The 17,893-nt window shown below is 36.4% G+C and overlaps 1 long non-coding RNA gene across 1 annotated transcript; it reads right to left on the reverse strand.

Moving 5' to 3' along the window:
• Positions 1-3,920: 3,920 nt before the first annotated feature.
• LOC128286594 (uncharacterized) lies at positions 3,921-7,464 on the reverse strand. The gene is made up of 2 exons (XR_008277206.1): positions 7,220-7,464; positions 3,921-6,306 (listed from the first exon to the last, which is right to left on the reverse strand). It is a non-coding gene; the product is annotated as an uncharacterized LOC128286594 (long non-coding RNA).
• Between the last annotated feature and the right edge of the window lie 10,429 nt (positions 7,465-17,893).

The raw sequence follows: 17,893 nt of genomic DNA on the forward strand, positions 1-17,893 counted from the left end.
TAGCCGTATACACCCCCGTACCAACCTTACACCATGTGGGGAGACTACTCGACCCACCCAACCGCTACACACCACAGAAATTGCAGCGAGGCTGCCAGATATTGTGACGAAGTCACCAGAACAGATATATGTGGCGAAGCCACCAGATTGCAGCGAGGCTGCCAGAACGCTTCCTCCATCAATATAACCCATATCCCATGCAACAGATATACATGTCATCGCATACAACATACAGAATCAGAATATCATGTCCATATTTGAATCAAACAATCACAGTCAAATGATTTATATCACCAACATATATTCACAATCAAATCCGTCAACCACACAGTCCAAGTCAGTCACTTGCCCACAAGGGCAAAACAGTCATTTAACACCTTAGGGGCAAAATGGTAATTTTACCCCACAAGGTATCTCGGTAATTCCACCCTACAGGGGTATTTTAGTAATTCTACCTTACAGGGGTATTTCGGTAATTCTACCTTATAGGGGTATTTCGATAATTCTACCCTACATGGGTATTTCGGTAATTCTACCCTACAGGGGTATTTCAGTGATTCTACCCTACAGGGGTATTTCGGTAATTCTACCTTACAGGGATATTTCGATAATTCTACCCTACAGGGGTATTTCAGTAATTCTACCCTACAGGGGTATTTCGGTAATTCTACCCTACAGGGGTATTCGGTAATTCTACCTTACTAGGGTATTTTAGTAATTCTACCCTACAAGGGTATTTTGGTAATTCTACAAACTAGGGGTGTTTTGGTAATTTTACCCTATAGGGGTATTTCAGTAATTTCACAATCGAGGGTAAAACTATAATTTTGTAAATCAAGGGTAAAACAGTAATTCTGTAAATCGAGGGTAAAACAATAATTTTATAAATCGAGGGTACTTTGGTAATTTTTACCAGTCGAGGGTATTTCAGTAATTTTACAAATCAGGGGTATTTTAGTAATTTTACAAACTAGGGGTATTTTAGTAATTTTCTAAATCGAGGGTAAAATGGTAATTCTCTAAATTGAGGGTAAAATGGTAATTCTATAAATCGAGGGTAGAACGGTAATTCTGTAAATCGAGGGTAAAATAGTAATTTTATAATTCGAGGGTAAAATAGTAATTCTGTAAATCAAGGGTAAAATAGTAATTTTGTAAATCGAGGGTAAAATGGTAATTTTGTAAATCGAGGGTACTTTGATAATTTTACATGTCGAGGGTATTTCAATAATTTTGCAAACTGAGGGTATTTCGATAATTTTACAAATCGAGGATATTTGGGTAATTTTATAAACCGAGGGTACTTTGGTAATTTTACAACTGAGGATATTTCAGTAATTTGGTAAACTAAAGTATTCTAAACAGGGATAACAATACGAATGGGCCTAAAGCCCTTCTCGGCCCAAATGGGCCCACACGCTCGTGTGGCCCTTTTAGCCCAAATCTAGCCACAGATATGAGATTCACCTAGCCTAGTCCAATATTTACTACACAATCAAACAACTTATCCAATTGGGCTCGTAGGCCCATTGGGCCCACATGACCCCTTTCGGCCCATCGCGGCTCGAAGTAGCCATCCTACAGCTAGAGTAGCGAGAAAATACACACATGATTGGAGACTGGAGTTAATCCACGCTCCGAGCACTCTTAGCCGACGCCCAACCCAAACGAGCACGCCATAAAGCGAAAGGGATCAGCCAAGAAAGGTACCTTTACTCTCCTCATGGTTCTCTATATTTAAAGCCAGCTTCGCATCCACTCTTATGTTAGCTTCCCGATGTGGGATCCCTCCATCATCAGAGTTTAAATTCAACACCAACTCTTGCCGCCTCCTGTTAACAAAATAAATGCTCTTTGCTTGCCATAGGATTCGAACCCATGCCTCCCCTCAGATGCTCCACACGCTACTTGCCACTAAGCCACAAGGCTTTTTGTGTCACAATTTCTCCAACAATATTCTTAAGGCCTACCTACTACACCCAGGGTTGATTCACCTTAAACCAAAATTTTTGCTAGAGTCCAGGTTTGAACCCAAGACTTCTCCAACACTTCTCAACACACTTAACCACTAAAACAAGCCTTCATTAACGAAATTTTCACGCACAACAGAATATTATAAGCTGCCTTCAACCGCTCCCATGCTCAAGGCCCAAAACTTCTAGGCCCAAATTCAGGGTGTTACAGAAGTAGTTTAGACAGTTGCGTTTACTTTAAGAAAAATAGTGATGGTTCTTTTGTGTATCTACTTCTTTATGTTGATGATATGTTGATAGCAGCAAAAGATAAAGGAGAGATAAGAAAAGTCAAAACCCAACTAAGTAAAGAATTTGAGATGAAAGATTTAGGACCAGCAAAGAAGATACTTGGAATGGAGATTCTCAGAGATAGAAAAACAAGTAAATTGTACCTAAGTTAGAAGGGGTACATTGAGAAAGTTCTTTGCAGGTTCAATATGCAGAGTGCTAAGTCTGTTAGTACTCCTTTAGCAGCCCATTTCATACTTTCATCGGTTTTGTATCCATAATTAGATGATGAGATTGAGTACATATCACATGTACCATACTCTAGTGCAGTGAGATCTCTCATGTATGCTATGGTTTGTTCACATCCAAATTTATCATATGCAGTCAGTGCAGTTAGCATATACATGGCGAATCCCGGTAAAGAACACTGGAAAGCAGTTTAGTGGATTCTAAGATACTTACAAGGTACTACTAATGTTTGCTTACAGTTTGGAAGAACTAGAGATGGAGTCATTGGGTATGTTGATGCTGATTTTGCTGGAGACCTTGATAGAAGAAGATCTCTCACAGGTTACGTCTTTACAATCGGAGGTTGTGCAATTAGTTGGAAAGCCACTTTGCAAACTATAGTCGCTTTGTCTACACTGAAGCTGAGTACATGGCAATTACTGAGGCTTGTAAAGAAGCTATTTGGTTGAAGGGACTACTTAGTGAACTCAATGAAGACCTTCAAATTAGTACAGTATTTTGTGACAGTCAGAGTGTCATCTTCCTTACAAAAGATCAAATGTTTCATGAGAGAACAAAACATATTGATGTTCGGTATCATTTTGTTCATGATATTATTGCTCGTGGTGATATTGTTGTGAGCAAAATTAGTACTCATAAAAATCCTACAGATATGATGACTAAGTCACTTCCTATAACCAAGTTTGAGCATTGCTTAGACTTGGTTGGTGTTCATTGTTGAACTTAAACCCTTAAGGGGTTTTATAGAAGAGGCGGAGAACTTGTTTATTAAAAGTTCACGATGAAGAACTTGTTCATTGAGAATTTGTGTCAAGGTGGAGATTGTTAGAATTAAGTGACCCGAATTCTTATTTAAATAAAATAAGATGGAAAATAAAATAAAAATAAAATCCATATAGAATTAGACTTCTTTTATTTTATTTTAGAATAAGGTTTTTTAAACCTTATTAAACTCCATCTATTTTATATTGATTAGGATAAGGTGTTTCAATCCTACTAGAATATGGCTTTACAAGCCTATAAATAGACATAGTCTATTCCTCTTGTATTGATTCAAATTTTCGACATAGTGAATTTTCTTCTCCTCTGCCCGTGGTTTTTTTCCTAAAGGGTTTCCACGTAAAATTTGTGTGTTCTTTATTTTATTTTTATTTCTCTTTTCTTTGCGATATATTTTCATTACCGGCATTATTTTATTTTCACACTATCATTTAATAACCTATTTACTAAAATGTCCTTTAAAAACTTTAATAATTTCCATCATACCAAGCCAACATCTCCCACTAACTTATTTATGGGCTAAATACCACTTAAGGACTTTCATTTTAAAGTTTTATAACTATTTCATACCTTTAGCTAATAGAACACTACTTTTGCACTTTACGCTATTTAGTCTTTTTCCTCAAATTAAGCTATTAAACGATAAAATTAGCTCACGAAATTTTTACACATATCAAATAACATATTGTAAACACCAAAAGTAATATTAAAATAATTTTTCGATATCGAATTTGTGGTTTCAAAACCACTATTACGATTTAGCTAAAATTAGGCTGTTACAGAAAACATGCCGATCCTACGCGGTTCAAGTCGGGTCACAGGTTCGGCTTCAAAACGATGCCATTTTGGCGTCTGAAAATCAAGCCAAAACAACACCGTTTTTATAAGGCTATATAAGTGAAAAATCAGAAAAAAAAATCATTTGCCAACTGTTTTTTTAAAAAAAAAACTTCTTTTCCTTATTTTTCCTCTCAAAACTCTTTTCCTCTATGGGCATGGGGCCGTCGTTCATTTGCCATGGCCATCAGTCATTAGCAACAGCGACTGCTGCCTCCAGTGGCTGAAAAACCCAAAAAAGGTTCTTTTTGAGTCGTTTCTTTTGGAGAACGCGATTTTGGGGTCAAAACATGCAAAAGGGTACAAAATAAACAAAGAGGAGTGAGTTTATGTAAACTCAATGTGTAACCCCACAGAATTAAGCATGGACACTAACATAATATCATAATCAGTCAAATACAAAAGCGGGCCTAAGCCCATTATAGATACAGATGCAGATTCGGGCCTAAGCCCATCTCAGATATAAATATGCAGATCAGAATAAGAAATCAGATAACAATATCCTACCATATCTGTAATTGTAGTACCCCAAACCCGGCACAGAAGTTATGGCTGGATCCGGCATGCCACATCAAAAACGTTAAAAAAAAAAAATTTCCATTCTAAATCCAGAAAATCGTACTTGATGTTCAAAAGATTAATTCATTAAGGGTTAAAGTGAATGGAAGTCATGCACCGTAGGAAACCTAAAAGAGGTGGTGAGTCCATCGGATCGCTTATACCAAGCTCCCTTCGGATCCAATCCTAGACATGCATACCGCCATTGCCACACCTTAACGTCATGGATATTTCTAAGAAACCGATTTGATTAAGTCATTTTTAAGAAAAGTGATTAATTTTGGAAAAATTACTTTCATTCGGAAGCTTTGCTTGTTGTCGTGTTATTTTGAAATCAACTGTTGTTTTTGAAAACTTGCCCTAAAGCTATCTAATTTCAACAGTTAAAATAAGTATTACCTATCTTAGTAATACATATTAAAACCATCAAAAATAATTAAGCGGCCTTATTACATTTAAAAGCCCAAAACTTCAAACGTAAATAAAAGGATGTCCAGTTCACGGAAGAAAATCAAACTTTGAGCGGGTGGCCACTCAATTCCCTCACACTCCAAGCCCACTATGGTTGGGGATTTCCTCGTGGATGAAAATAAAAGGGGTGAGTTTGGGGAAACTCAGTGTGTAAGGAAAACCCATTCAAAGCCCAAGTCACTTAAGCCTATTGGGCCTAAGCCCATTCAGTAATGATGGTCTTGGGCGAGCCCTTTTCAGATTACAATAAACCGGGCCTTAGCCCTTATTCAGATAACAAGATGGCCCATAGGCCCATTTCAAAATACATGCAACATCAGTAAACATATGCAAGCCCATTTGGGTAACAGTGGTCTTGGGCGAGTCCTTTTCAGATTACAATAAGCGGGCCTTAGCCCTTATTCAGATAACAAGATGGCCCATAGGCCCATTTCAAAATACATGCAACATCGGTAAACATATGCAAGCCCATTTGGGAGACTACTCAACCCACCAACCACTACACTCCACCCGTACCAGCCATACACTCCATGTGGGGAATAGCTCAACCCACCCAAACCCAACACTCCACAGATTGCACCTTGCTTTGCTCAGATTATCAAAGAATTGAGGCAAAGCCTCCAAGACGTGGACAAGCCACTTTCAAGTACTTCCTCCGTCAATATCCCGGTCCCATGCATCGATAATAACAACATGGCATGCAAGAATAAATAACAACAATCAAACATGCATTTAAGTCAATTTAACCCTAGGGGTATTTGGTAATTATCTACTAGGGTAAAGCGTAAATTTTCCACTTTTAAAGGTATTTCAGTAATTTATCTATTTTAGGTTTTTTTCATGCATATTCCTACTTTTCACGTACTAACAGAATCACGTACCGAGGGTTCTTACCGAATTGGGCCCGTTGGCCCATCATTCCAATTTTGGCCCATTAAGCCCAAAAATATCGAGGGCATAGAAATCATGCACTTTGCAGTCCAAACATTGCAGCTTACCAAAAACATTAATCGATTTACCTCACGAGCATTCGCACACTCGCAAATCTACAAAATACCAGTTTTCGGCATTTCGGCTTTTCGGCTTTTGCCGATCTAGACTAAGAAAGAGGGTGTTAGTTACACACCTGTTTGCGACGATATGCTGACGAGATCCACACACGAACCGCCTACAATTGGATTACTAACACGTTAATCTAACTATTCAAATACAAACTACATATTAACCCCTTACAATATTCGGCCAACCACACCTACAGATCATAGTAAGCTTATAAGAAATCAATAAGCAACTCATTAAATTTTTGTTAATGTTTACCACATAATCATAATTTCACTGCAAGCTGTCTTCCTGAGCAATAGTCACTAAATCATTTATAACTGGAGCTACGAAACTCCAAATCAAGTGCCGTTAATTTTCCCTGAAAATAGACTCATATATCTTCTATTCATAAAATTTTCAGAATTTTTGGTTTAGCCGATCAATACCAGATTTTTCTCAAAGTTTCCCATGTTTCACTGTTTGACTAATCTGACCACCCTTCATTACGAATCAAATTTCTCATTGTACAGAATTCAAAATATGTTCTTGTTTATTTCATTAGAAACTAGACTCAATAAGCTTTAATTACATAATTTATTCAGCTTCTAATTCATCTCCCACAATTTATGGTGATTTTCCAAAGTCACGTTACTGCTGCTGTCCCAAGCAGATTTATTACCAAATCACTCTTTCACACCTAACTTGCATGCATGTTATTTAAACATGTATATCACCAATCAATCATCACATATCTATGATTTTACTTAAGCATAATCTCCATTTCATCATTTTAAAGCACAACATGTTAGCCGATTTTTCCCTTTAGCATCTAAGGCACATGCATGCTCATTTGTTTGGCTCAACTTCACATATCTTCCATTTTTCATCAAAAGAACATGAAACAACAACCATTTCCTTCATTTTAATTCATGACCAAATGCTCACAACACAACCAAAAATCAAAATATACTTCAAGAGTTAAGGTAGAATCAAGAAGAACTCATGAACCTCAAAATAGAAGCAAGGTACCAAGAACTTACCTTCAATTTTCCTCCTCCTAATGACCGAATACTCAAGAGCTTTCTCCTCTCCTTTCTCTTCTCTAACTTTCAGCTATGATGAACAAAGATGGACAAAACTTTGTTCTTTTCACCCCTTTTTCTTTTAATAAAACTTCATATTTCATCCATTTAATTCTTTAATACAAAAGACATGAAATTATTATCATGAAACATTTACCTAACCCATTATCATGAAACATTTACCTAACCCATTATCATGGAACATTTACCTAACCTATTATCATGGAATATTTACCTAACCTATTATCATGGAACACTTACCTAACCTATTATCATGAAACATTTACCTAACCTATTATCAATTTGTATCAATTTGTACCATAAATTATGGATATCAAGTTTTCATTTTGTCTACAACAACATGATGGCTAGCCACTTCATGTAAAATGGGAGGTTTGTCATGCAAATCCTCCTATTTTGCACTCCTATTTATTTGGCCACTTCAATTTAGCCTATAGCATTTTCAAACATTTTCACATAGGTCCTATTTCATAATTTCACTCACAAATGACAAAATCAAAGCATGAAATTTTGTCAACATTCACAGAATTCCCGAAAATTGGGGCATTACAGTAATGGCCCATTTTTGCCCAAGCCCATACAAAAACAAAAAAAAAAAAACAAAATAAACCAAAATACAAAAACCAAAATTAAAGTCCAATGTCCATAATAATACCCAAGCCCAAAATCCAAAATAACAAGGCCCGAAATACAAATTAAATTGCAATGGCCCAATGACAAAAAAAACTAGCCCAGGCCCGGAGTTTAATATTTTCAAAAACCCTAAGGTTTCTTTCCCTTGCGCCGGGGCAGCTGTTGTAGGCCAATTTTGGGCCCTTTTACAAAATACCTACAGCCCAATTTTACCCACACTTAAACCAATACCCATTAGCCCAACTAACCCATCAGCCCACCACCACAAATTACCCGGGCCCGAATACAAATAACCCAAAACTCAGTTACAACCAGACCCACTATCCAATTACAATAACTAAACCTACCCAAGCCCAATACTCAAAACTAGCCCAAACCTAAGAAGCCCAATCCCTGACCCAACTCTAGACTTAGGGTTTCAAAAAAATTGAAACCCTAAATTATCTCAGCGCCGCAACCACCCCTGACCATCCACCTGCTCCACCTGCTCCACCGGTCATACCCTGCAGAAACAAAACAGAACACGCAACAGCAAAAAAAGGGAGAAACAGACAGTGTGACAAATAGGCTATAAAGCCGAATGAAAATTTGTAAAAGTGCGGGTTTTTTTTTAATGTAAAAAAGAAAAAAACAAATCAATACAAAAAGAGAACATTAAGAAGCAATCGAGAAAAAAAAGAGAGAAATGTGATTCTTTATTCCTTTACTGTCAGTATTCTTAGATAAACAAAAAGCATAATACTCTATGAACTCTTACCTTGTTTGGAGGGGGTAATCGGAGGAGTTTAGAACCGAGAAGTTTTCTGATTTCCCTTGACTTTCGTGAAGCTTTTGGGTACTTAAACAGCGGATCTAGGGTGAAAGAAGTATAAGGGCTAAGAAAGGGTTGATTTTGCACTTCACGCCGCCGTATACGGCAAACGCCGATGATGGACGGACGGTGGTCCGATCGCCAGAAATCGCCTAGCCTAGAGTACCCAAGACACTTCCCCCTTTCTTTTTTAAAAAACAAAGCTAAAATGAAATTTTAAAATTTTTTTGACTTTTATACTGTTTGTAAAACGACGTCGTTTGGCTCAGTTTCTACTGATATAAAACGGCATCGTTTTGGAGTAAAACGGATCGACCCGACCCGCTCCAAATTGGATCCGCGTGTTTTTGTTTGATGGTCTAATTACACATTCGACCCTTTTTTTTTAATTTTCACTTTTCTGCTTTTAATTTATGCCCAGCAATTTCGTTTCCTTTCCAGTTTAATCCTGTCGAAGCTGTGCGTTTTAGAAAAAGAGATTTTTACCCATTTTAGTCCTTTCAGGTTATTTGCACATGCAAGTTGATCCCTTTTTCTTTTATTTATTTCGGATTTCACCCCCCAAAATTTTGCTTCCGGATTCAAATACGTCCTTTTTATTATTTTCGGTTGTTTATTTACATTATTTATGTTATAATTATACTTGTGTTTGTATTTATTTTATTCTAATGCCATTATTAGCATCACTTCTATTGTCATTACGATTACTATATCTTATTAGCATTATTTGCATACGTATATACATTATTATTTATGTTATTACTATTATTGTAAATATACTTTTATTTCCTCTATTATGTATTTCTAATGTATTATTATTACTAGTTATTATTATTTCTAGTATTATCACATATATAATATTAGTGTATGTTTTATTATACATGTATGCATATATATATATATAATATTATTTTAATTACTTTATTTTAATATTACTATTATATTATGTTTACGTTTTATATTTCATCATCATTTCTAGTATTATTATTATTATTAACATTAGTGCATATTGTATTATATATATGTATATGTATATTTTTGTATATGTTATGTACATATATTTTCATTAATATCTTATATATTATTATGTACATATTTTGATATCATTAATTAGTTATATATTTTTATATATTATGTATATTTCTTTTACTATTCCATGTATATATTTTTTATTTCATTTCATGTATAAATTTTTGAATACTATGTTATATATATTTTAATACCATACAATGTATATATTATCATTATATCTATTTTTACCCTTGTTATATTTATTATTAATATCAGTACATATATTTTATTATATGGTATATATATACTTTTTATATAGTATTATTTTCATATATCATATTATTCATTATTATACTTATTATTGCTACTCATTATCTTATTTTAATATTATGTATTATTTGGTTTACATACATCTTTTTATTATTACTATTATTATTATTATTATTATTATTATTATTATTATTAGTATATATATATAGATATATAGATATATTTTTCATGTTATTAGTATTTCTAATATATATTGTATCTGTTTATATGTTTATAGTATGTATAAATTTATTATTATTATGTGTACATTTTTCATTCCTATTACGTACATATTTTAAAATATATATATATATATATATTTGTATATAGCACTATTAGTATTTTTAACATCAGTTTACGTCACTTCATTTATTATTATTATTTGTGTATATATATTTATGATTTTATTTCGTGTTTAATGCTATTACTATCATGTTTAATACCATATGCATTATTGTTGTTTTATACTATTACTATCGCATGTATATTGTTAATGTTTGTATTATCCATTTCGTATATTCTTAACCTTTTATTATTAATTGTCTGTCCCGAATTTATCATAGTAGTTCATACCACAGTGCAACGTCGATTTTAGTTTTCTTTTACTTTTATTTGTTTTATCTAGAAATATTTTCATTCATGTCTTTAAATTAATTCCAATAAATAAGGCAACGTGCCGATTTAACATTAAGTCGTTGATTTCATCGCTATGTTGGGTGAAATTTGTTGGCTCGTATTAAAAACGGAACACCCTTCCAAAAAAAAATCGAAAACTAAAAAATTCTCATTTTTCAATTAGATCACGATTAAATGTTAAAGTGAATCCGTATTTTTGAGAACTAAGACAACGAGTGTTTTACAAGATACTAATTTTGGGTGTCGCGAGGGTGCTAATACCTTCCTCACGCATAACCGACTCCCAAACCCTACTTTACTTTGATTTTCACGTAGACCCAAATTTGGCCTTCATTTTTGTTCGAGAATAAATTTTATTTTCAAAAAAGATGATTTATTAGGTTTCCGATCACAACTAGAAAAAAGATCGGTGGCGACTCCCTTTTTGAATAAAATCGAAAATCAGTTTTCAAATAATCGCCTCAACCAGCGACCCAAACCAAAAAAATTTTACGTCGAACAGCTGGCGACTCCACTAGGGAACCATTCTTGAGAGTCGAGTCAAATTAAACACGTGTTGTCAAAATTTTTGAACGTCCTTGTTCAAATTAATATTTAGTCGTGATCTTCAAATTTTGTTTTCAAAAAAAATCATGCATTTGCATCATGTTGTAAATATCCTTCTAACTTGTTTTATCTTATTGATTTTCAGCTCTAAGTTTTTTAGTTTTGGTAGTTTAGTTTTTAAATAAAACATAAAGGTTTGTGAGTTTCTCCCCACACACCGTGCACTTGCATTTTGCATAACATGAGCTCTCTACCCGAGTTCCATCCGTTTAAGTGGAAGTAAACGTTATGCCTTTGTAACGTCCCAATTTTTGGGAATTCTGTGAATGTTGGCAAAATTTCATGCTTTGATTTTGTCATTTCTGGGTGAAATTATGAAATAGGACCTATGTGAAAATATTTGAAAATGTTATAGGCTAAATTGAAATGGCCAAATAAATAGGAGTGCAAAATAGGAGGATTTGCATGACAAACCTCCCATTTTACATGAAGTGGCTAGCCATCATGTTGTTGTAGACAATATGAGCACTTGATATCCATAATTCATGGTACAAATTGATAATGTGTTAGGTAAATGTTCCATGATAATGGATTAGGTAAATATTCAATGATAATAGGTTAGGTAAATGTTCCATGATAATGGATTAGGTAAATATTCTATGATAATGGGTTAGGTAAATGTTCCATGATAATGGTTTAGGTAAATGTTCCATGATGGGCATTTCATGTCTTTTGTATTAAAGAATTAAATGGATGAAATATGAAATTTTATTAAAAGAAAAGGGTGAAAAGAACAAAGTTTTGTCCATCTTTGTTCATCATAGCCTAAAGTTAGAGAAGAGAAAGGAGAGGAGAAAGCTCTTGAATGTTCGGTCACTTGGGGAAGAAAATTGAAGGTAAGTTCATGGTAGTTTGCTTCTATCTTGATGTTCATGAGTTCTTCTTGATTCTACCTTAACTCTTGAAGTATATTTTGATTTTTAGTTGTGTTGTGAGCATTTAGTCATGAATTAAAATGAAGGAAATGGTTGTTGTTTCATGTTCTTTTGATGAAAAATGGAAGATAGGTGAAGTTGAGCCAAACAAATGAGCATGCATGTGCCTTAGATGTTAAAGGAAAAATCAGCTAACATGTTGTGCTTTAAAATGATGAAATGGAGATTATACTTAAGTAAAATCATAGATATGTGATGATTGATTGGTGATATACATGTTTAAATAACATGCATGCAAGGTATGTGTGAAAGAGTGATTTGGTAATAAATCTGCTTGGGACAGCAGCAGTAACGTGACTTTGGAAAATCACCATAAATTGTGGGAGAAGAATTAGAAGCTGAATAAATTATGCAATTAAATGTTATTGAGTCTAGTTTCTAATGAAATAAACAAGAACATATTTTTAATTCTGTACAATGAGAAATTTGATTCGTAATGAAGGGTGGTCAGATTAGTCAAACAGTGAAACATGGGAAACTTTGAGAAAAATCTGGTATTGATGGGCTAAACCAAAAATTCTGAAAATTTTATGGATAGAAGATATATGAGTCTATTTTCAGGAAAAATTAACGGCACTTGATTTGGAGTTTCGTAGCTCCAGTTATAAATGATTTAGTGACTGTTGCTCAGGAAGACAACTTGCAGTGAAATTTTGATTATGTGGTAAACATTGACAAAAAAATTGTTAATGAGTTGCTTATTGATTTTTTATAAGCTTACTATGATCTGTAGGTGTGGTTGGTCGAACATTGTAAGGGGTTAATACGTAGTTCATATTTGAATAGTTAGATTAACGTGTTAGTAATCCAATTGTAGGCGGTTCGTGTGTGGATCTCGTCAGCATATCGTCGCAAACAGGTGTGTAACTAACACCCACTTTCTTAGTCTGGATCGGTAAAAGTCGAAAAGCTGAAATGTCGAAAACTGGTATTTTGTAGATTTGCGAGTGTGCGAATGCTCGTGAGGTAAATCGATTAATGTTTTTGGTAAACTGCAAAATTTGACCGCAAAGTGCATGATTGCGTGCCCTCGATATTTTTGGGCTTAATGGGCCAAATTGAATGATGGGCCAACTGCCCAATTCGTAAGAACCCTCAGACGTGATTCGTTAGTCCGTGAAAAGTAGGAATATGTATGAAAAACCCTAAAATAGATAAATTATGAAATACCTTTAAAAGTGAAAATTTACGCTTTACCCCTAGTAGATAAATTACCAAATACCCCTAGGGTTAAATTGACCTAAATGCATGTTTGATCGTTGTTATTTATCGCATGCCATGTTGTTATTATCTCGATGCATGGACCGGATATTGACGGAGGAAGTACTGAAAGTGGCTTGTCCACGATTGGAGGCTTTGCCTCAATTTATCGTTAACTGAGCAAAGAAGGTCGAATCGTGGAGTGTTAATGGTGGGTTGAGCTATTCCCACATGGAGTGTATGGCTGGTACGGTGGAGTGTAGTGGTTGGTGGGTTGAGTAGTCTCCCAAATGGGCTTGCATATGTTTACTGATGTTGCATGTATTTTGAAATGGGCCTATGGGCCATCTTGTTATCTGAATAAGGGCTAAGGCCCAGCTTATTGTAATCAAAATGGCTCGCCTAGTACCATTGTTACTGAATGGGCTTAGCCCAATGGGCTTGAGCCGACTTGGGCTTTGAATGGGTTTTCCTTACACACCGAGTTTCCCCAAACTCACCCTTTTATTTTCATCCACGCAGAAATCCCCAACCATAGTGGGCTTGGAGTCATGAGGGAATTCAGAGTGGCCACCCGCTCGAAAGTTTGATTTTCTTCCGTGAACTGGACATCCTTTTATTTACGCTTGAAGTTTTGGGTTTTAAATGTAATAAGGCCGCTTAATTATTTTTGATGGTTTTAATATGTATTACTAAGATAGGTATTACTTATTTTAACTGTTGAAATTGGATAGCTTTAGGCTGCTTTCAAAAACAACAATTGATTTCAAAATAACACGACAACAAGCAAAGCTTCCGCAATAAAAGTATTTCCCAAAATTAATCACTTTTCCTAAAAATGACTTAATCAAATCGGTTTCCTAAAAATATCCATGACGTTAAAGTGTAGCAATGGCGGTATGCATGTCTAGGATTGGATCCGAAGGGAGCTTGGTACTTAAGCAGTCCGATGGACTCACCACCTCTTTTCCGGTTTCCTACCTGGTCCACAGCTTCCATTCACTTTAATACTTAATGAATTAATCTTTTGAACATCAAGTACGATTTTCTGGACTTAGAATGAAAAAAAAAATTTTTTAACGTTTTTGATGTGGCACGTAGGATCCGGCCATAACTTCTGGGCTGGATGTGAGGTGCTACATTTAGTGGTATCAGAGCCTAGGTTGCAACAACTTGGCTGTGGAATGGGTTTACAAAAACAAAGATTTTTGAAAACGAAAATTTTTTAAAGAATGTAAAAAAACTCGATTTTCAAAATTTAGATCTTTAGAAGGTGGCATTCCGAATCTCCGGCTCAAGTCTGTAAGTATTACTCTGAACTCTTCTGGATATTTTTCTGACTTATCTGTTTGTACTGAAATCCTACTAGGATACTCTAGATAGGATGATACTCGAACCATAGGAAAATCTGATAAGAGATCAAATCGTAGCTAGACTTCAATTTGCAAAACAAACTCGAACTATCGTTCGATTCATAAAACATCTGTAATAAACACTCGAATATTGAATTAATGCATAAAAATTCGTAATCAAGATAATACGATATGAGTACAAGAGCCGTTCGTGGAAGAGGCCGTGGACGGAGTCGAGGAAGTGCTTGAGCGAGATCTTCGTCTTCGAGACATATGCCGGCGGTGGATGCACCGGTACCACTGGCAACAGAGGTAGAGTCTCATGACCGCGGTGCTGAGGATGATGCCCTGTCACAGGCAATGCTTCGTGTTCTGGAAAGGGTTGCCTGAGCAAGTTCAGGCAACGAAATTCAGGGATCTATGTCTGAAAGACTTCGGGACTAATGGAGCGGAGATCTTTAGGGGCGTGCCTGGTATAGCCCTGAATGTGGCGGAATATTGGTTGGAGACCACAGAACAGATTATGGACAACTTGGACTGCTCTGAGGAGATTGTGAGTGGGTATCTGTACTAAGTCCTTTAGGTCACTCAGTTAGGGTAAACAAACTGTATAGGGATGTACCCTTAGAAACTCAAGGTAAGATTTTCCCTGGAGATCTGATGGAGTTACCGTTCGAGAGTTTGATCTCATTTTGGGAATGGACTGGCTTGTTAAGCATAAAGCGACTCTGGATTGTGCTGCTAAACAAATGGTGTTAAGGACCACAAAGGATGAGGAGGTTATGGTGATAGGTGAGCGAAGGGATTATTTGTCCAATATGGTGTCGGCTTTAAGAGCTGAAAAGTGGATTCGGAAAGATTGTGAGGCCTAATTGGCATTTGTAAGTCAATCAGAAGAGGAGGGATTGTCAGTGGATAAGGTTAGGACTGTAAAAGAGTTCCAAGATATTTTTCCGGAGGAGCTTCCAAGATTGGCTCCGAACCGAGAAGTTGAGTTTGGAAAAGATTTGTTGCCTAGAATGGCGTCCGTGTCCATCGCACCGTATAGGATGGCACCGAAGGAGTTAGTGGAGTTAAAGGCTCAAATTCAAGAGTTGTTGGATAGGGGCTTCATTAGGCCAAGCGTGTCTCCATGGGAAGCACCGGTGCTATTCGTGAAGAAGAAGGATGGTACAATGCGGATGTGCATTGATTATCGCCAGTTGAACAAACTGACAATTAAGAATAAGTATCCACTACCAAGGATTGATGATCTATTTGACCAGCTTAGAGGGGCTTCTGTATTTTTCAAGATCGACCTTCGATCTGGATATCATTAGTTAAGGGTCAAGGAGGCAGATATCCATAAGACAGCATTCAGGACTCGGTATAGTCATTACGAGTTTCTAGTTATGCCATTTGGACTAACGAACGCTCCTGTAGCATTTATGGATCTGATGAATCGTGTGTTACAACCATGTTTGGATCAGTTCGTAGTTGTCTTTATTGACGATATCCTGGTATATTTTGAAACAGAAGCGAAACATGATGAGCATCTCCGTATAGTGCTGTGGGTGTTAAGAGAGAAGGAACTCTTCGCGAAGTTCAGCAAGTGTTAATTTTAGTTGAGGGAGGTAACCTTCTTAGGACATGTGGTCTCTGCCGAAGGGATTAAGGTGGACCCTCGAAAGATTGAAGCAATTTTGGAGTGGAAGTCACCTAGGACGGTGTCGGAAATTTGAAGTTTCCTAGGGTTGGCAGGATACTACAGAAGGTTTGTGGAAGGTTTTTCTATGATGGCAGCACTTCTGACAAGACTCATAAGGAAAGGGGTACCGTTTGTATGGACTGAGACCCAGTAGGAGGCTTTTGAGAAGTTGAAGAAAGTTCTAACTGAAGCACCTGTGTTAATTCAGCCAGAGTCTGGGAAGGATTTTACTGTGTACAGTGACGCATCACACGTGGGTTTGGGCTGCGTGTTAATACAAGAGGGTAAGGTGGTTGCATATGCATCACGACAACTTAAGCCTCATGAGGGGAACTATCCGACTCATGATTTAGAGTTGGCTGCAGTGATATTTGCACTTAAGATTTGGAGACATTACTTGTACGGAGAAAGGTGTATTATATACACTGACCATAAGAGTCTTAAGTATTTGTTGACTCAGAAGGAGCTGAACCTTAGGCAAAGGAGATGGATTGAGTTACTTAAGGATTATGACTGTTCCATCGAGTATCACCCAGGCAAGGCTAATGTGGTAGCCAATGCTCTAAGTCGTAAAGTTGTATCTGATCTAAGAGTAATGTTTGCTCGTCTGAGTCTGTATGATGATGGAAGTCTGTTGGCTGAGTTGCAAGTGAAGCCAACCTGGGTGGATCAGATTAAGGAAAAGCAGTTGAATGATGAGTCTTTGGTCGCTCGTTTCCAACAAGTTAAGGAAGGGGAAACTTCTGAGTTTAGGTTAAATGGCGAAGGAGTTATGTGTTTCCGAGGAAGAATTTGTATTCCGAAGGACTCTGATTTGAGGCAGACAATGTTGAAGGAACCTCATGAAGGACTTTGTACCATGCATCCTGGAGGGAACAAGTTGTATCACGACTTGCGAGAATTGTACTGGTGGCCTGGACTCAAACGAGAAGTATCGGAGTTTGTAGGGAAATGTCTGACATGCCAGCAAGTGAAAGCTGAGCATCAATTACCTTCTGGACTGTTACAGCCGGTGAAGATACCACTTTGGAAGTGGGAGAGGGTAACCATAGACTTTGTGAGTGGGTTGCCTTTGACACCATCAAAGAAATACTCGGTGTGGGTGATTGTGGATAGGTTGACAAATCAGCCCATTTCATACCTGTACGTACTGACTTTTCACTTTAAAAGTTAGCCAAGCTATATGTGGCGGAGATTGTACGACTTCATGAAGTCCCAGTTTCAATTGTCTCTGACCGAGATCCCAGATTCACATCTTGGTTTTGGCAAAAGTTGCATGAGGTGTTGGGGACGCGATTGAACTTTAGTACGGCTTTCCATCCCAAACTGATGGTCAGTCAGAGAGGGTTATTCAGATTCTAAAAGTCATGTTGAGGGGATGTGTGATTGACTTTCGAGGTAGTTGGGAGGATTACTTGCCGTTGGCAGAAT

Source organism: Gossypium arboreum, chromosome 13 (assembly GCF_025698485.1).
Source record: "Gossypium arboreum isolate Shixiya-1 chromosome 13, ASM2569848v2, whole genome shotgun sequence".
Lineage (NCBI taxonomy): Eukaryota > Viridiplantae > Streptophyta > Magnoliopsida > Malvales > Malvaceae > Gossypium > Gossypium arboreum.